Below are 19,702 nucleotides of genomic sequence, written 5' to 3'. Positions count from 1 at the left end.
ATCAATAACACGTGGCGCGTGGACACCACGGAGTGCCATTCGGCTGTGAGGAGCAGCGGTGAGAGGGCGCCTCTCGTGTTCTCCTGGCCAGAGCTGGAACCCGTTCCAGTAAGCCAGGTATCCCAAGAATGGACACACGAGCACCACGTGAGCGCGCTCACCAGCAAATTGGTACGAACGGATGGACGCCTAAGTGGACAGAGAGGAATCACCTTCATCGGGTGGGTGTCGGGCGGGCGGGTGGGGGGAGGGGAGGGGCATACACATCCATTAGGCATGGGGTGGGTGCGCACCGACTGGGGGATGGGCGCACTTGAAGCTCTGACCCGAGGGGGGAGGCTTGGAGAGGGCAAGGCACCCGACCTTAACATTGGTACCCCCACAATACGCTGGAACAACATGAGAGGTGTATGAATAAGAACACAGGGGGGGCCGGGCGCGGTGGCTCACGCCTGTAATCCTAGCTCTCTGGGAGGCCGAGGCGGGCGGATTGCTCCAGGTCAGGAGTTCGAAACCAGCCTGAGCAAGAGCGAGACCCCGTCTCTACTAAAAATAGAAAGAAATTAATTGGCCAACTAATATATATAGAAAAACACAGCCGGGCGTGGTGGTGCATGCCTGTAGTCCCAACTACTCGGGAGGCTGAGGCAGCAGGATTGCTTGAGCCCGGAGATTGAGGTTGCTGTGAGCTAGGCTGACGCCATGGCACTCACTCTAGCCTGGGCAGCAAAACGAGACTCTGTCTCAAAAAAAAAAAAAAAAAAAGAACACAGGGGGGAGGGCGGCACGGGCAACACATGTCACCTGAATACTTGTACTCCCATCATCTGCTTGAAAAGAGAGAGAAAAGAAAATGCAATCCTAGAGGTAAGAGACACTTTTTAAAAATAATGAATCCGAAGAGAAAAGTAAAAGGAGGCCTGTGGAGCAGGTCTGGGTGTGACTCCGGATCCCCCAACATCAGGTGCCACCACCAAAGATTCCTGCGTGTAGCCCATAGAACCCCAAAAGCAACGGGACGAGTTCTGGTCACATACTCCCTCAAAATGACATCCTGGCCTTCTTCTGGAACTCCCTCCCCTCTCAGACTCTCAAGGTTTCCTCCAGCGTGTCGGTTCCCACAGAGCAGACCTTTGGTCTGAGACCTGACAGTCCAGATGCCACGCATGCTGCCGCGTGGCGGCGGTGTCGCGGCTTGGGACAAGAGGAGGCCCCACGGTGCGGGCTGGGGCGCCAGGCACCGCGCGGGCGCTGAGGGTGGGGGTGACCCCCACCCCGGGCCGCCGCCGCGCTCCCAGAAAGGGGACAGAACAAGAGGCAAAAAAAAAAAAAAAAGCAGCAGCCTGTGGCACCCGGTATTCCCAGGCGGTCTCCCATCCAAGTACTAACCAGGCCCGACCCTGCTTAGCTTCCGAGACCAGACGAGATCGGGGGCGTTCAGGGTGGTGTGGCCCTAGACGGCGGCGGAGGGCGCCCCTGCCCCGCTCGAGAAGCCGAGCCTCTCTGGGCTTCCCCGCCGCCGCCTCCCGCCCCAGGCCCCGCGCCGGGCCGGGCCGGTTGAGTTCGCCGGCCGGGTCCCGCGGGCTCCCAGGGACGGGGGTGATGGGCGGGGCGGGGCGGGGTGGGGGGCTGTCTCTCTATACACACACACACACACTCACACTCACTCACACAAGATGCGCCTCCACGGCTGGACTCGCCAAGGTGGAGCCCTCCCAGCCCCCCTCGTCTCCTCGCCAGGCCTCCTTCACCTACCCGCTGCCCACCCCCAGCGCGTTGCTGCCGCTGACTGCGCACGCGCGGGACGCTCGCCCTTTGACCCCAGCCAGGGGCCGCCCTCCCCCACAACCCCTTTCAGCTGCGCCCCCCCCCTCGCCCTGTGGGTGGGCTGCCGCCTATTCCCCCGGGCCAGGGCTGGGGCACAGCCAGTGTATGGGGCGTCTCTCTCTGGGGATGTGTCCCATGGGTGGGGTGGGGTGGCGTGGTTTGGGGGGCGCTGAAGAAATCAGTCCCCTCCATCTCCTACCTCTGGAAAACGCCCAAGCCCGTGGAGAACTGCCGGCACCGCTTCGTGGGGGCCGGGACCCTCCTCAGTGTCCTCCTGTGGCCCAGTCTAAGGGGCCTGGGCCTGGCCGGGGCTGCATTGGACCCCGACCACCCTGGCGTGTGGACTCGCTAAAAATCGGCCATTAGATATTGGATTCCAGCTTCCTTGAGGTCATTTCACTAATGAGTGCACCGGAAAGAGTTTCCTAATCCATCTGTGAGGGTGGCAACTGAAAGAGAATTTGAAAGCTGACAGAATAGGCGAGGGAAGGCATAGGAGATTTCCACACCCAGCAAGGAAGACTTTCCCGAAATGGAAGAAAGAAACGAGCAAACAGAGACACCGGTAGCCCGCCCGGAAAAGAGTCTGCCCCTGAGAGAAAGCACCCTGACCAGGTTCACCCGTGGGTGGGTGGCGAGCTAGCGGCATTCAGAAGAGCGAGGCCCGCAGTCTGTGCGGAAGACACCTGCGCTCGGGTGTGTGTGGCGGCGCGATTCACAAGCAGCTCTAGATGTTAAACCAAGGAGAAGCCAGGGAGTTCCCAACGCCCCAGGTGTCCTCAGCCCACGACTGGCTGCTGTGGGAATGCGAAGCCCGGCTCCTTGTCTCAGAGCGGGGTTCCCAGGAGGATCAGGCTGAAGCTGGGACTTGGCCTCAAAGTGTCCCCTCGCATGGCCACCCCCTTCCCCTTCCTGCTCCTCTACTCCTGGTGCCCCTCCATCCAGGGGCCAGACCTTAAAGAGTCACCGCAAGAGAATCCTGGTCCCAAAGGAGCCTTCTGGGGGACCGGTGCTGAGAGAGGTTGTGGGCATGGCCCGCTGGGGCTCTGCCCGACCCAGGGCTGAGAGATGCCACCTCCCAGCTCTGGGTCCCTGCAGGAAGTGTTGGCAAGCACAGGGCCGGTCCTCCAAAGGCCCAGGTGCAGGGAGCCCAGGCCAAGCAGCCTGTGGAAGAAGCCACTTGCCGTGCCACCCCGGGAACAGGACTGCAGGCCCCGGCCCTTCCCACCTCCTCCTCCTCCTCCTCCTCCTCCCCCCCGCCCCGCCCCCACAGGGCACAGGGCTCAGAGACACCTCAGACTCTTGCTACCCAAAGTGCAAAGGGCATCAGTTGCTCCTCCAACCCCCCCCCCAGCAGACCACGTTGTCCAGCCACCCCCTGGCCTCCCTGGGGTGCCCAGCAGAAAAGTGCAGACACCCACCGGACCCTCAGTCTCAGTTTTCGGAGGTTTTTGCCACTCTAAGGACCCGCAGGCCAGCTGGGCCTTCGGGCAGGACAGAGAGCCCCGGAATCCGACGTGGAGAGCTGCGTGTACGTCCCCATCAGGAGGCGGTCCCCACCTCCGCGGCTCTCCCCTTGCGGGGAGCGGCAGCCCAGCCGGCAGCCGCAGGGCCTCAGGGAAGACACCAGGCTGGGCCCCCGCGGCACAGCGGGGGCACGTCCCCCGCACTCACGCGACTTAGGGACGGCTGCTGGAGACTGCTGCGGCCACCCTGCTGCCGGGTTTCTGGAGGGCTTCCTGGAAGCAGCATCCACACCAAGCCCTTGGAAGGCCCAGGCGACGGAGGAGCCGGTCAGGCAGGGGCCTAGGACGGTGAGAGGCCGGGCGGGAAGGAGCGTGTCAGGCAGGGGCAGAGGACGGTGACCGGCCGGGCGGGGAGGAGCCGGTCAGGCGGGGGCCCAGGACAGTGACGGGCCTGGCCGGGGAGGAGTGCAGTCAGGCAGGGGCAGAGGAGACGGGCTGGGTAAGGGTTAGGGTTACAGTTAGGGCACAATTCACAATCCCAAATACGTGGAAGCGACCCGAGTGCCCATCCTTCCAGGAGTGCATCAATAACACGTGGCGCGTGGACACCACGGAGTGCCATTCGGCTGTGAGGAGCAGCGGTGAGAGGGCGCCTCTCGTGTTCTCCTGGCCAGAGCTGGAACCCGTTCCAGTAAGCCAGGTATCCCAAGAATGGACACACGAGCACCACGTGAGCGCGCTCACCAGCAAATTGGTACGAACGGATGGACGCCTAAGTGGACAGAGAGGAATCACCTTCATCGGGTGGGTGTCGGGCGGGCGGGTGGGGGGAGGGGAGGGGCATACACATCCATTAGGCATGGGGTGGGTGCGCACCGACTGGGGGATGGGCGCACTTGAAGCTCTGACCCGAGGGGGGAGGCTTGGAGAGGGCAAGGCACCCGACCTTAACATTGGTACCCCCACAATACGCTGGAACAACATGAGAGGTGTATGAATAAGAACACAGGGGGGGCCGGGCGCGGTGGCTCACGCCTGTAATCCTAGCTCTCTGGGAGGCCGAGGCGGGCGGATTGCTCCAGGTCAGGAGTTCGAAACCAGCCTGAGCAAGAGCGAGACCCCGTCTCTACTAAAAATAGAAAGAAATTAATTGGCCAACTAATATATATAGAAAAACACAGCCGGGCGTGGTGGTGCATGCCTGTAGTCCCAACTACTCGGGAGGCTGAGGCAGCAGGATTGCTTGAGCCCGGAGATTGAGGTTGCTGTGAGCTAGGCTGACGCCATGGCACTCACTCTAGCCTGGGCAGCAAAACGAGACTCTGTCTCAAAAAAAAAAAAAAAAAAAAGAACACAGGGGGGAGGGCGGCACGGGCAACACATGTCACCTGAATACTTGTACTCCCATCATCTGCTTGAAAAGAGAGAGAAAAGAAAATGCAATCCTAGAGGTAAGAGACACTTTTTAAAAATAATGAATCCGAAGAGAAAAGTAAAAGGAGGCCTGTGGAGCAGGTCTGGGTGTGACTCCGGATCCCCCAACATCAGGTGCCACCACCAAAGATTCCTGCGTGTAGCCCATAGAACCCCAAAAGCAACGGGACGAGTTCTGGTCACATACTCCCTCAAAATGACATCCTGGCCTTCTTCTGGAACTCCCTCCCCTCTCAGACTCTCAAGGTTTCCTCCAGCGTGTCGGTTCCCACAGAGCAGACCTTTGGTCTGAGACCTGACAGTCCAGATGCCACGCATGCTGCCGCGTGGCGGCGGTGTCGCGGCTTGGGACAAGAGGAGGCCCCACGGTGCGGGCTGGGGCGCCAGGCACCGCGCGGGCGCTGAGGGTGGGGGTGACCCCCACCCCGGGCCGCCGCCGCGCTCCCAGAAAGGGGACAGAACAAGAGGCAAAAAAAAAAAAAAAGCAGCAGCCTGTGGCACCCGGTATTCCCAGGCGGTCTCCCATCCAAGTACTAACCAGGCCCGACCCTGCTTAGCTTCCGAGACCAGACGAGATCGGGGGCGTTCAGGGTGGTGTGGCCCTAGACGGCGGCGGAGGGCGCCCCTGCCCCGCTCGAGAAGCCGAGCCTCTCTGGGCTTCCCCGCCGCCGCCTCCCGCCCCAGGCCCCGCGCCGGGCCGGGCCGGTTGAGTTCGCCGGCCGGGTCCCGCGGGCTCCCAGGGACGGGGGTGATGGGCGGGGCGGGGCGGGGTGGGGGGCTGTCTCTCTATACACACACACACACACTCACACTCACTCACACAAGATGCGCCTCCACGGCTGGACTCGCCAAGGTGGAGCCCTCCCAGCCCCCCTCGTCTCCTCGCCCGGCCTCCTTCACCTACCCGCCGCCCACCCCCAGCGCGTTGCTGCCGCTGACTGCGCACGCGCGGGACGCTCGCCCTTTGACCCCAGCCAGGGGCCGCCCTCCCCCACAACCCCTTTCAGCTGCGCCCCCCCCCTCGCCCTGTGGGTGGGCTGCCGCCTATTCCCCCGGGCCAGGGCTGGGGCACAGCCAGTGTATGGGGCGTCTCTCTCTGGGGATGTGTCCCATGGGTGGGGTGGGGTGGCGTGGTTTGGGGGGCGCTGAAGAAATCAGTCCCCTCCATCTCCTACCTCTGGAAAACGCCCAAGCCCGTGGAGAACTGCCGGCACCGCTTCGTGGGGGCCGGGACCCTCCTCAGTGTCCTCCTGTGGCCCAGTCTAAGGGGCCTGGGCCTGGCCGGGGCTGCATTGGACCCCGACCACCCTGGCGTGTGGACTCGCTAAAAATCGGCCATTAGATATTGGATTCCAGCTTCCTTGAGGTCATTTCACTAATGAGTGCACCGGAAAGAGTTTCCTAATCCATCTGTGAGGGTGGCAACTGAAAGAGAATTTGAAAGCTGACAGAATAGGCGAGGGAAGGCATAGGAGATTTCCACACCCAGCAAGGAAGACTTTCCCAAAATGGAAGAAAGAAACGAGCAAACAGAGACACCGGTAGCCCGCCCGGAAAAGAGTCTGCCCCTGAGAGAAAGCACCCTGACCAGGTTCACCCGTGGGTGGGTGGCGAGCTAGCGGCATTCAGAAGAGCGAGGCCCGCAGTCTGTGCGGAAGACACCTGCGCCTGGGTGTGTGTGGCGGCGCGATTCACAAGCAGCTCTAGATGTTAAACCAAGGAGAAGCCAGGGAGTTCCCAACGCCCCAGGTGTCCTCAGCCCACGACTGGCTGCTGTGGGAATGCGAAGCCCGGCTCCTTGTCTCAGAGCGGGGTTCCCAGGAGGATCAGGCTGAAGCTGGGACTTGGCCTCAAAGTGTCCCCTCGCATGGCCACCCCCTTCCCCTTCCTGCTCCTCTACTCCTGGTGCCCCTCCATCCAGGGGCCAGACCTTAAAGAGTCACCGCAAGAGAATCCTGGTCCCAAAGGAGCCTTCTGGGGGACCGGTGCTGAGAGAGGTTGTGGGCATGGCCCGCTGGGGCTCTGCCCGACCCAGGGCTGAGAGATGCCACCTCCCAGCTCTGGGTCCCTGCAGGAAGTGTTGGCAAGCACAGGGCCGGTCCTCCAAAGGCCCAGGTGCAGGGAGCCCAGGCCAAGCAGCCTGTGGAAGAAGCCACTTGCCGTGCCACCCCGGGAACAGGACTGCAGGCCCCGGCCCTTCCCACCTCCTCCTCCTCCTCCTCCTCCTCCCCCCCGCCCCGCCCCCACAGGGCACAGGGCTCAGAGACACCTCAGACTCTTGCTACCCAAAGTGCAAAGGGCATCAGTTGCTCCTCCAACCCCCCCCCCCCGCCCAGCAGACGACGTTGTCCAGCCAGCCCCCTGGCCTCCCTGGGGTGCCCAGCAGAAAAGTGCAGACACCCACCGGACCCTCAGTCTCAGTTTTCGGAGGTTTTTGCCACTCTAAGGACCCGCAGGCCAGCTGGGCCTTCGGGCAGGACAGAGAGCCCCGGAATCCGACGTGGAGAGCTGCGTGTACGTCCCCATCAGGAGGCGGTCCCCACCTCCGCGGCTCTCCCCTTGCGGGGAGCGGCAGCGCAGCCCAGCCGGCAGCCGCAGGGCCTCAGGGAAGACACCAGGCTGGGCCCCCGCGGCACAGCGGGGGCACGTCCCCCGCACTCACGCGACTTAGGGACGGCTGCTGGAGACTGCTGCGGCCACCCTGCTGCCGGGTTTCTGGAGGGCTTCCTGGAAGCAGCATCCACACCAAGCCCTCTGAAGGCCCAGGCGACGGAGGAGCCGGTCAGGCAGGGGCCGAGGACGGTGAGAGGCCGGGCGGGAAGGAGCGTGTCAGGCAGGGGCAGAGGACGGTGACCGGCCGGGCGGGGAGGAGCCGGTCAGGCGGGGGCCCAGGACAGTGACGGGCCTGGCCGGGGAGGAGTGCGTCAGGCAGGGGCAGAGGAGACGGGCTGGGTAAGGGTTAGGGTTACAGTTAGGGCACAATTCACAATCCCAAATACGTGGAAGCGACCCGAGTGCCCATCCTTCCAGGAGTGCATCAATAACACGTGGCGCGTGGACACCACGGAGTGCCATTCGGCTGTGAGGAGCAGCGGTGAGAGGGCGCCTCTCGTGTTCTCCTGGCCAGAGCTGGAACCCGTTCCAGTAAGCCAGGTATCCCAAGAATGGACACACGAGCACCACGTGAGCGCGCTCACCAGCAAATTGGTACGAACGGATGGACGCCTAAGTGGACAGAGAGGAATCACCTTCATCGGGTGGGTGTCGGGCGGGCGGGTGGGGGGAGGGGAGGGGCATACACATCCATTAGGCATGGGGTGGGTGCGCACCGACTGGGGGATGGGCGCACTTGAAGCTCTGACCCGAGGGGGGAGGCTTGGAGAGGGCAAGGCACCCGACCTTAACATTGGTACCCCCACAATACGCTGGAACAACATGAGAGGTGTATGAATAAGAACACAGGGGGGGCCGGGCGCGGTGGCTCACGCCTGTAATCCTAGCTCTCTGGGAGGCCGAGGCGGGCGGATTGCTCCAGGTCAGGAGTTCGAAACCAGCCTGAGCAAGAGCGAGACCCCGTCTCTACTAAAAATAGAAAGAAATTAATTGGCCAACTAATATATATAGAAAAACACAGCCGGGCGTGGTGGTGCATGCCTGTAGTCCCAACTACTCGGGAGGCTGAGGCAGCAGGATTGCTTGAGCCCGGAGATTGAGGTTGCTGTGAGCTAGGCTGACGCCATGGCACTCACTCTAGCCTGGGCTGCAAAACGAGACTCTGTCTCAAAAAAAAAAAAAAAAAAAGAACACAGGGGGGAGGGCGGCACGGGCAACACATGTCACCTGAATACTTGTACTCCCATCATCTGCTTGAAAAGAGAGAGAAAAGAAAATGCAATCCTAGAGGTAAGAGACACTTTTTAAAAATAATGAATCCGAAGAGAAAAGTAAAAGGAGGCCTGTGGAGCAGGTCTGGGTGTGACTCCGGATCCCCCAACATCAGGTGCCACCACCAAAGATTCCTGCGTGTAGCCCATAGAACCCCAAAAGCAACGGGACGAGTTCTGGTCACATACTCCCTCAAAATGACATCCTGGCCTTCTTCTGGAACTCCCTCCCCTCTCAGACTCTCAAGGTTTCCTCCAGCGTGTCGGTTCCCACAGAGCAGACCTTTGGTCTGAGACCTGACAGTCCAGATGCCACGCATGCTGCCGCGTGGCGGCGGTGTCGCGGCTTGGGACAAGAGGAGGCCCCACGGTGCGGGCTGGGGCGCCAGGCACCGCGCGGGCGCTGAGGGTGGGGGTGACCCCCACCCCGGGCCGCCGCCGCGCTCCCAGAAAGGGGACAGAACAAGAGGCAAAAAAAAAAAAAAAAGCAGCAGCCTGTGGCACCCGGTATTCCCAGGCGGTCTCCCATCCAAGTACTAACCAGGCCCGACCCTGCTTAGCTTCCGAGACCAGACGAGATCGGGGGCGTTCAGGGTGGTGTGGCCCTAGACGGCGGCGGAGGGCGCCCCTGCCCCGCTCGAGAAGCCGAGCCTCTCTGGGCTTCCCCGCCGCCGCCTCCCGCCCCAGGCCCCGCGCCGGGCCGGGCCGGTTGAGTTCGCCGGCCGGGTCCCGCGGGCTCCCAGGGACGGGGGTGATGGGCGGGGCGGGGCGGGGTGGGGGGCTGTCTCTCTATACACACACACACACACTCACACTCACTCACACAAGATGCGCCTCCACGGCTGGACTCGCCAAGGTGGAGCCCTCCCAGCCCCCCTCGTCTCCTCGCCAGGCCTCCTTCACCTACCCGCTGCCCACCCCCAGCGCGTTGCTGCCGCTGACTGCGCACGCGCGGGACGCTCGCCCTTTGACCCCAGCCAGGGGCCGCCCTCCCCCACAACCCCTTTCAGCTGCGCCCCCCCCCTCGCCCTGTGGGTGGGCTGCCGCCTATTCCCCCGGGCCAGGGCTGGGGCACAGCCAGTGTATGGGGCGTCTCTCTCTGGGGATGTGTCCCATGGGTGGGGTGGGGTGGCGTGGTTTGGGGGGCGCTGAAGAAATCAGTCCCCTCCATCTCCTACCTCTGGAAAACGCCCAAGCCCGTGGAGAACTGCCGGCACCGCTTCGTGGGGGCCGGGACCCTCCTCAGTGTCCTCCTGTGGCCCAGTCTAAGGGGCCTGGGCCTGGCCGGGGCTGCATTGGACCCCGACCACCCTGGCGTGTGGACTCGCTAAAAATCGGCCATTAGATATTGGATTCCAGCTTCCTTGAGGTCATTTCACTAATGAGTGCACCGGAAAGAGTTTCCTAATCCATCTGTGAGGGTGGCAACTGAAAGAGAATTTGAAAGCTGACAGAATAGGCGAGGGAAGGCATAGGAGATTTCCACACCCAGCAAGGAAGACTTTCCCGAAATGGAAGAAAGAAACGAGCAAACAGAGACACCGGTAGCCCGCCCGGAAAAGAGTCTGCCCCTGAGAGAAAGCACCCTGACCAGGCTCACCCGTGGGTGGGTGGCGAGCTAGCGGCATTCAGAAGAGCGAGGCCCGCAGTCTGTGCGGAAGACACCTGCGCCTGGGTGTGTGTGGCGGCGCGATTCACAAGCAGCTCTAGATGTTAAACCAAGGAGAAGCCAGGGAGTTCCCAACGCCCCAGGTGTCCTCAGCCCACGACTGGCTGCTGTGGGAATGCGAAGCCCGGCTCCTTGTCTCAGAGCGGGGTTCCCAGGAGGATCAGGCTGAAGCTGGGACTTGGCCTCAAAGTGTCCCCTCGCATGGCCACCCCCTTCCCCTTCCTGCTCCTCTACTCCTGGTGCCCCTCCATCCAGGGGCCAGACCTTAAAGAGTCACCGCAAGAGAATCCTGGTCCCAAAGGAGCCTTCTGGGGGACCGGTGCTGAGAGAGGTTGTGGGCATGGCCCGCTGGGGCTCTGCCCGACCCAGGGCTGAGAGATGCCACCTCCCAGCTCTGGGTCCCTGCAGGAAGTGTTGGCAAGCACAGGGCCGGTCCTCCAAAGGCCCAGGTGCAGGGAGCCCAGGCCAAGCAGCCTGTGGAAGAAGCCACTTGCCGTGCCACCCCGGGAACAGGACTGCAGGCCCCGGCCCTTCCCACCTCCTCCTCCTCCTCCTCCTCCTCCCCCCCGCCCCGCCCCCACAGGGCACAGGGCTCAGAGACACCTCAGACTCTTGCTACCCAAAGTGCAAAGGGCATCAGTTGCTCCTCCAACCCCCCCCCCAGCAGACCACGTTGTCCAGCCACCCCCTGGCCTCCCTGGGGTGCCCAGCAGAAAAGTGCAGACACCCACCGGACCCTCAGTCTCAGTTTTCGGAGGTTTTTGCCACTCTAAGGACCCGCAGGCCAGCTGGGCCTTCGGGCAGGACAGAGAGCCCCGGAATCCGACGTGGAGAGCTGCGTGTACGTCCCCATCAGGAGGCGGTCCCCACCTCCGCGGCTCTCCCCTTGCGGGGAGCGGCAGCCCAGCCGGCAGCCGCAGGGCCTCAGGGAAGACACCAGGCTGGGCCCCCGCGGCACAGCGGGGGCACGTCCCCCGCACTCACGCGACTTAGGGACGGCTGCTGGAGACTGCTGCGGCCACCCTGCTGCCGGGTTTCTGGAGGGCTTCCTAGAAGCAGCATCCACACCAAGCCCTTGGAAGGCCCAGGCGACGGAGGAGCCGGTCAGGCAGGGGCCGAGGACGGTGAGAGGCCGGGCGGGAAGGAGCGTGTCAGGCAGGGGCAGAGGACGGTGACCGGCCGGGCGGGGAGGAGCCGGTCAGGCGGGGGCCCAGGACAGTGACGGGCCTGGCCGGGGAGGAGTGCGTCAGGCAGGGGCAGAGGAGACGGGCTGGGTAAGGGTTAGGGTTACAGTTAGGGCACAATTCACAATCCCAAATACGTGGAAGCGACCCGAGTGCCCATCCTTCCAGGAGTGCATCAATAACACGTGGCGCGTGGACACCACGGAGTGCCATTCGGCTGTGAGGAGCAGCGGTGAGAGGGCGCCTCTCGTGTTCTCCTGGCCAGAGCTGGAACCCGTTCCAGTAAGCCAGGTATCCCAAGAATGGACACACGAGCACCACGTGAGCGCGCTCACCAGCAAATTGGTACGAACGGATGGACGCCTAAGTGGACAGAGAGGAATCACCTTCATCGGGTGGGTGTCGGGCGGGCGGGTGGGGGGAGGGGAGGGGCATACACATCCATTAGGCATGGGGTGGGTGCGCACCGACTGGGGGATGGGCGCACTTGAAGCTCTGACCCGAGGGGGGAGGCTTGGAGAGGGCAAGGCACCCGACCTTAACATTGGTACCCCCACAATACGCTGGAACAACATGAGAGGTGTATGAATAAGAACACAGGGGGGGCCGGGCGCGGTGGCTCACGCCTGTAATCCTAGCTCTCTGGGAGGCCGAGGCGGGCGGATTGCTCCAGGTCAGGAGTTCGAAACCAGCCTGAGCAAGAGCGAGACCCCGTCTCTACTAAAAATAGAAAGAAATTAATTGGCCAACTAATATATATAGAAAAACACAGCCGGGCGTGGTGGTGCATGCCTGTAGTCCCAACTACTCGGGAGGCTGAGGCAGCAGGATTGCTTGAGCCCGGAGATTGAGGTTGCTGTGAGCTAGGCTGACGCCATGGCACTCACTCTAGCCTGGGCAGCAAAACGAGACTCTGTCTCAAAAAAAAAAAAAAAAAAAGAACACAGGGGGGAGGGCGGCACGGGCAACACATGTCACCTGAATACTTGTACTCCCATCATCTGCTTGAAAAGAGAGAGAAAAGAAAATGCAATCCTAGAGGTAAGAGACACTTTTTAAAAATAATGAATCCGAAGAGAAAAGTAAAAGGAGGCCTGTGGAGCAGGTCTGGGTGTGACTCCGGATCCCCCAACATCAGGTGCCACCACCAAAGATTCCTGCGTGTAGCCCATAGAACCCCAAAAGCAACGGGACGAGTTCTGGTCACATACTCCCTCAAAATGACATCCTGGCCTTCTTCTGGAACTCCCTCCCCTCTCAGACTCTCAAGGTTTCCTCCAGCGTGTCGGTTCCCACAGAGCAGACCTTTGGTCTGAGACCTGACAGTCCAGATGCCACGCATGCTGCCGCGTGGCGGCGGTGTCGCGGCTTGGGACAAGAGGAGGCCCCACGGTGCGGGCTGGGGCGCCAGGCACCGCGCGGGCGCTGAGGGTGGGGGTGACCCCCACCCCGGGCCGCCGCCGCGCTCCCAGAAAGGGGACAGAACAAGAGGCAAAAAAAAAAAAAAAAGCAGCAGCCTGTGGCACCCGGTATTCCCAGGCGGTCTCCCATCCAAGTACTAACCAGGCCCGACCCTGCTTAGCTTCCGAGACCAGAGGAGATCGGGGGCGTTCAGGGTGGTGTGGCCCTAGACGGCGGCGGAGGGCGCCCCTGCCCCGCTCGAGAAGCCGAGCCTCTCTGGGCTTCCCCGCCGCCGCCACCCGCCCCAGGCCCCGCGCCGGGCCGGGCCGGTTGAGTTCGCCGGCCGGGTCCCGCGGGCTCCCAGGGACGGGGGTGATGGGCGGGGCGGGGCGGGGTGGGGGGCTGTCTCTCTATACACACACACACACACTCACACTCACTCACACAAGATGCGCCTCCACGGCTGGACTCGCCAAGGTGGAGCCCTCCCAGCCCCCCTCGTCTCCTCGCCCGGCCTCCTTCACCTACCCGCCGCCCACCCCCAGCGCGTTGCTGCCGCTGACTGCGCACGCGCGGGACGCTCGCCCTTTGACCCCAGCCAGGGGCCGCCCTCCCCCACAACCCCTTTCAGCTGCGCCCCCCCCCTCGCCCTGTGGGTGGGCTGCCGCCTATTCCCCCGGGCCAGGGCTGGGGCACAGCCAGTGTATGGGGCGTCTCTCTCTGGGGATGTGTCCCATGGGTGGGGTGGGGTGGCGTGGTTTGGGGGGCGCTGAAGAAATCAGTCCCCTCCATCTCCTACCTCTGGAAAACGCCCAAGCCCGTGGAGAACTGCCGGCACCGCTTCGTGGGGGCCGGGACCCTCCTCAGTGTCCTCCTGTGGCCCAGTCTAAGGGGCCTGGGCCTGGCCGGGGCTGCATTGGACCCCGACCACCCTGGCGTGTGGACTCGCTAAAAATCGGCCATTAGATATTGGATTCCAGCTTCCTTGAGGTCATTTCACTAATGAGTGCACCGGAAAGAGTTTCCTAATCCATCTGTGAGGGTGGCAGCTGAAAGAGAATTTGAAAGCTGACAGAATAGGCGAGGGAAGGCATAGGAGATTTCCACACCCAGCAAGGAAGACTTTCCCGAAATGGAAGAAAGAAACGAGCAAACAGAGACACCGGTAGCCCGCCCGGAAAAGAGTCTGCCCCTGAGAGAAAGCACCCTGACCAGGTTCACCCGTGGGTGGGTGGCGAGCTAGCGGCATTCAGAAGAGCGAGGCCCGCAGTCTGTGCGGAAGACACCTGCGCTCGGGTGTGTGTGGCGGCGCGATTCACAAGCAGCTCTAGATGTTAAACCAAGGAGAAGCCAGGGAGTTCCCAACGCCCCAGGTGTCCTCAGCCCACGACTGGCTGCTGTGGGAATGCGAAGCCCGGCTCCTTGTCTCAGAGCGGGGTTCCCAGGAGGATCAGGCTGAAGCTGGGACTTGGCCTCAAAGTGTCCCCTCGCATGGCCACCCCCTTCCCCTTCCTGCTCCTCTACTCCTGGTGCCCCTCCATCCAGGGGCCAGACCTTAAAGAGTCACCGCAAGAGAATCCTGGTCCCAAAGGAGCCTTCTGGGGGACCGGTGCTGAGAGAGGTTGTGGGCATGGCCCGCTGGGGCTCTGCCCGACCCAGGGCTGAGAGATGCCACCTCCCAGCTCTGGGTCCCTGCAGGAAGTGTTGGCAAGCACAGGGCCGGTCCTCCAAAGGCCCAGGTGCAGGGAGCCCAGGCCAAGCAGCCTGTGGAAGAAGCCACTTGCCGTGCCACCCCGGGAACAGGACTGCAGGCCCCGGCCCTTCCCACCTCCTCCTCCTCCTCCTCCTCCTCCCCCCCGCCCCGCCCCCACAGGGCACAGGGCTCAGAGACACCTCAGACTCTTGCTACCCAAAGTGCAAAGGGCATCAGTTGCTCCTCCAACCCCCCCCCCCAGCAGACCACGTTGTCCAGCCACCCCCTGGCCTCCCTGGGGTGCCCAGCAGAAAAGTGCAGACACCCACCGGACCCGCAGTCTCAGTTTTCGGAGGTTTTTGCCACTCTAAGGACCCGCAGGCCAGCTGGGCCTTCGGGCAGGACAGAGAGCCCCGGAATCCGACGTGGAGAGCTGCGTGTACGTCCCCATCAGGAGGCGGTCCCCACCTCCGCGGCTCTCCCCTTGCGGGGAGCGGCAGCCCAGCCGGCAGCCGCAGGGCCTCAGGGAAGACACCAGGCTGGGCCCCCGCGGCACAGCGGGGGCACGTCCCCCGCACTCACGCGACTTAGGGACGGCTGCTGGAGACTGCTGCGGCCACCCTGCTGCCGGGTTTCTGGAGGGCTTCCTGGAAGCAGCATCCACACCAAGCCCTTGGAAGGCCCAGGCGACGGAGGAGCCGGTCAGGCAGGGGCCGAGGACGGTGAGAGGCCGGGCGGGAAGGAGCGTGTCAGGCAGGGGCAGAGGACGGTGACCGGCCGGGCGGGGAGGAGCCGGTCAGGCGGGGGCCCAGGACAGTGACGGGCCTGGCCGGGGAGGAGTGCGTCAGGCAGGGGCAGAGGAGACGGGCTGGGTAAGGGTTAGGGTTACAGTTAGGGCACAATTCACAATCCCAAATACGTGGAAGCGACCCGAGTGCCCATCCTTCCAGGAGTGCATCAATAACACGTGGCGCGTGGACACCACGGAGTGCCATTCGGCTGTGAGGAGCAGCGGTGAGAGGGCGCCTCTCGTGTTCTCCTGGCCAGAGCTGGAACCCGTTCCAGTAAGCCAGGTATCCCAAGAATGGACACACGAGCACCACGTGAGCGCGCTCACCAGCAAATTGGTACGAACGGATGGACGCCTAAGTGGACAGAGAGGAATCACCTTCATCGGGTGGGTGTCGGGCGGGCGGGTGGGGGGAGGGGAGGGGCATACACATCCATTAGGCATGGGGTGGGTGCGCACCGACTGGGGGATGGGCGCACTTGAAGCTCTGACCCGAGGGGGGAGGCTTGGAGAGGGCAAGGCACCCGACCTTAACATTGGTACCCCCACAATACGCTGGAACAACATGAGAGGTGTATGAATAAGAACACAGGGGGGGCCGGGCGCGGTGGCTCACGCCTGTAATCCTAGCTCTCTGGGAGGCCGAGGCGGGCGGATTGCTCCAGGTCAGGAGTTCGAAACCAGCCTGAGCAAGAGCGAGACCCCGTCTCTACTAAAAATAGAAAGAAATTAATTGGCCAACTAATATATATAGAAAAACACAGCCGGGCGTGGTGGTGCATGCCTGTAGTCCCAACTACTCGGGAGGCTGAGGCAGCAGGATTGCTTGAGCCCGGAGATTGAGGTTGCTGTGAGCTAGGCTGACGCCATGGCACTCACTCTAGCCTGGGCAGCAAAACGAGACTCTGTCTCAAAAAAAAAAAAAAAAAAAAAAGAACACAGGGGGGAGGGCGGCACGGGCAACACATGTCACCTGAATACTTGTACTCCCATCATCTGCTTGAAAAGAGAGAGAAAAGAAAATGCAATCCTAGAGGTAAGAGACACTTTTTAAAAATAATGAATCCGAAGAGAAAAGTAAAAGGAGGCCTGTGGAGCAGGTCTGGGTGTGACTCCGGATCCCCCAACATCAGGTGCCACCACCAAAGATTCCTGCGTGTAGCCCATAGAACCCCAAAAGCAACGGGACGAGTTCTGGTCACATACTCCCTCAAAATGACATCCTGGCCTTCTTCTGGAACTCCCTCCCCTCTCAGACTCTCAAGGTTTCCTCCAGCGTGTCGGTTCCCACAGAGCAGACCTTTGGTCTGAGACCTGACAGTCCAGATGCCACGCATGCTGCCGCGTGGCGGCGGTGTCGCGGCTTGGGACAAGAGGAGCCCCCACGGTGCGGGCTGGGGCGCCAGGCACCGCGCGGGCGCTGAGGGTGGGGGTGACCCCCACCCCGGGCCGCCGCCGCGCTCCCAGAAAGGGGACAGAACAAGAGGCAAAAAAAAAAAAAAAGCAGCAGCCTGTGGCACCCGGTATTCCCAGGCGGTCTCCCATCCAAGTACTAACCAGGCCCGACCCTGCTTAGCTTCCGAGACCAGACGAGATCGGGGGCGTTCAGGGTGGTGTGGCCCTAGACGGCGGCGGAGGGCGCCCCTGCCCCGCTCGAGAAGCCGAGCCTCTCTGGGCTTCCCCGCCGCCGCCTCCCGCCCCAGGCCCCGCGCCGGGCCGGGCCGGTTGAGTTCGCCGGCCGGGTCCCGCGGGCTCCCAGGGACGGGGGTGATGGGCGGGGCGGGGCGGGGTGGGGGGCTGTCTCTCTATACACACACACACACACTCACACTCACTCACACAAGATGCGCCTCCACGGCTGGACTCGCCAAGGTGGAGCCCTCCCAGCCCCCCTCGTCTCCTCGCCAGGCCTCCTTCACCTACCCGCTGCCCACCCCCAGCGCGTTGCTGCCGCTGACTGCGCACGCGCGGGACGCTCGCCCTTTGACCCCAGCCAGGGGCCGCCCTCCCCCACAACCCCTTTCAGCTGCGCCCCCCCCCTCGCCCTGTGGGTGGGCTGCCGCCTATTCCCCCGGGCCAGGGCTGGGGCACAGCCAGTGTATGGGGCGTCTCTCTCTGGGGATGTGTCCCATGGGTGGGGTGGGGTGGCGTGGTTTGGGGGGCGCTGAAGAAATCAGTCCCCTCCATCTCCTACCTCTGGAAAACGCCCAAGCCCGTGGAGAACTGCCGGCACCGCTTCGTGGGGGCCGGGACCCTCCTCAGTGTCCTCCTGTGGCCCAGTCTAAGGGGCCTGGGCCTGGCCGGGGCTGCATTGGACCCCGACCACCCTGGCGTGTGGACTCGCTAAAAATCGGCCATTAGATATTGGATTCCAGCTTCCTTGAGGTCATTTCACTAATGAGTGCACCGGAAAGAGTTTCCTAATCCATCTGTGAGGGTGGCAACTGAAAGAGAATTTGAAAGCTGACAGAATAGGCGAGGGAAGGCATAGGAGATTTCCACACCCAGCAAGGAAGACTTTCCCGAAATGGAAGAAAGAAACGAGCAAACAGAGACACCGGTAGCCCGCCCGGAAAAGAGTCTGCCCCTGAGAGAAAGCACCCTGACCAGGCTCACCCGTGGGTGGGTGGCGAGCTAGCGGCATTCAGAAGAGCGAGGCCCGCAGTCTGTGCGGAAGACACCTGCGCCTGGGTGTGTGTGGCGGCGCGATTCACAAGCAGCTCTAGATGTTAAACCAAGGAGAAGCCAGGGAGTTCCCAACGCCCCAGGTGTCCTCAGCCCACGACTGGCTGCTGTGGGAATGCGAAGCCCGGCTCCTTGTCTCAGAGCGGGGTTCCCAGGAGGATCAGGCTGAAGCTGGGACTTGGCCTCAAAGTGTCCCCTCGCATGGCCACCCCCTTCCCCTTCCTGCTCCTCTACTCCTGGTGCCCCTCCATCCAGGGGCCAGACCTTAAAGAGTCACCGCAAGAGAATCCTGGTCCCAAAGGAGCCTTCTGGGGGACCGGTGCTGAGAGAGGTTGTGGGCATGGCCCGCTGGGGCTCTGCCCGACCCAGGGCTGAGAGATGCCACCTCCCAGCTCTGGGTCCCTGCAGGAAGTGTTGGCAAGCACAGGGCCGGTCCTCCAAAGGCCCAGGTGCAGGGAGCCCAGGCCAAGCAGCCTGTGGAAGAAGCCACTTGCCGTGCCACCCCGGGAACAGGACTGCAGGCCCCGGCCCTTCCCACCTCCTCCTCCTCCTCCTCCTCCTCCCCCCCGCCCCGCCCCCACAGGGCACAGGGCTCAGAGACACCTCAGACTCTTGCTACCCAAAGTGCAAAGGGCATCAGTTGCTCCTCCAACCCCCCCCCAGCAGACCACGTTGTCCAGCCACCCCCTGGCCTCCCTGGGGTGCCCAGCAGAAAAGTGCAGACACCCACCGGACCCTCAGTCTCAGTTTTCGGAGGTTTTTGCCACTCTAAGGACCCGCAGGCCAGCTGGGCCTTCGGGCAGGACAGAGAGCCCCGGAATCCGACGTGGAGAGCTGCGTGTACGTCCCCATCAGGAGGCGGTCCCCACCTCCGCGGCTCTCCCCTTGCGGGGAGCGGCAGCCCAGCCGGCAGCCGCAGGGCCTCAGGGAAGACACCAGGCTGGGCCCCCGCGGCACAGCGGGGGCACGTCCCCCGCACTCACGCGACTTAGGGACGGCTGCTGGAGACTGCTGCGGCCACCCTGCTGCCGGGTTTCTGGAGGGCTTCCTAGAAGCAGCATCCACACCAAGCCCTTGGAAGGCCCAGGCGACGGAGGAGCCGGTCAGGCAGGGGCCGAGGACGGTGAGAGGCCGGGCGGGAAGGAGCGTGTCAGGCAGGGGCAGAGGACGGTGACCGGCCGGGCGGGGAGGAGCCGGTCAGGCGGGGGCCCAGGACAGTGACGGGCCTGGCCGGGGAGGAGTGCGTCAGGCAGGGGCAGAGGAGACGGGCTGGGTAAGGGTTAGGGTTACAGTTAGGGCACAATTCACAATCCCAAATACGTGGAAGCGACCCGAGTGCCCATCCTTCCAGGAGTGCATCAATAACACGTGGCGCGTGGACACCACGGAGTGCCATTCGGCTGTGAGGAGCAGCGGTGAGAGGGCGCCTCTCGTGTTCTCCTGGCCAGAGCTGGAACCCGTTCCAGTAAGCCAGGTATCCCAAGAATGGACACACGAGCACCACGTGAGCGCGCTCACCAGCAAATTGGTACGAACGGATGGACGCCTAAGTGGACAGAGAGGAATCACCTTCATCGGGTGGGTGTCGGGCGGGCGGGTGGGGGGAGGGGAGGGGCATACACATCCATTAGGCATGGGGTGGGTGCGCACCGACTGGGGGATGGGCGCA

The 19,702-nt window shown here is 62.9% G+C and overlaps 5 non-coding genes across 5 annotated transcripts; all 5 read right to left on the bottom strand.

Moving 5' to 3' along the window:
- Positions 1-1,340: 1,340 nt before the first annotated feature.
- LOC142875865 (5S ribosomal RNA) lies at positions 1,341-1,459 on the bottom strand. Its single transcript, XR_012923145.1, has one exon. It is a non-coding gene; the product is annotated as a 5S ribosomal RNA (ribosomal RNA).
- Positions 1,460-5,216: 3,757 nt separating this feature from the next.
- On the bottom strand, positions 5,217-5,335 carry LOC142875864 (5S ribosomal RNA). The gene has a single exon (XR_012923144.1). It is a non-coding gene; the product is annotated as a 5S ribosomal RNA (ribosomal RNA).
- Positions 5,336-9,103: 3,768 nt separating this feature from the next.
- LOC142875863 (5S ribosomal RNA) lies at positions 9,104-9,222 on the bottom strand. Its single transcript, XR_012923143.1, has one exon. It is a non-coding gene; the product is annotated as a 5S ribosomal RNA (ribosomal RNA).
- Positions 9,223-12,978: 3,756 nt separating this feature from the next.
- On the bottom strand, positions 12,979-13,097 carry LOC142875872 (5S ribosomal RNA). The gene has a single exon (XR_012923152.1). It is a non-coding gene; the product is annotated as a 5S ribosomal RNA (ribosomal RNA).
- Positions 13,098-16,856: 3,759 nt separating this feature from the next.
- On the bottom strand, positions 16,857-16,975 carry LOC142875862 (5S ribosomal RNA). The gene has a single exon (XR_012923142.1). It is a non-coding gene; the product is annotated as a 5S ribosomal RNA (ribosomal RNA).
- Between the last annotated feature and the right edge of the window lie 2,727 nt (positions 16,976-19,702).

The sequence above is a fragment of the Microcebus murinus genome, chromosome 14 (assembly GCF_040939455.1).
Source record: "Microcebus murinus isolate Inina chromosome 14, M.murinus_Inina_mat1.0, whole genome shotgun sequence".
Lineage (NCBI taxonomy): Eukaryota > Metazoa > Chordata > Mammalia > Primates > Cheirogaleidae > Microcebus > Microcebus murinus.
The sequence above is the reverse complement of the archived record's forward strand: the minus strand, read 5'-3'. Positions and strand labels throughout refer to the sequence as shown.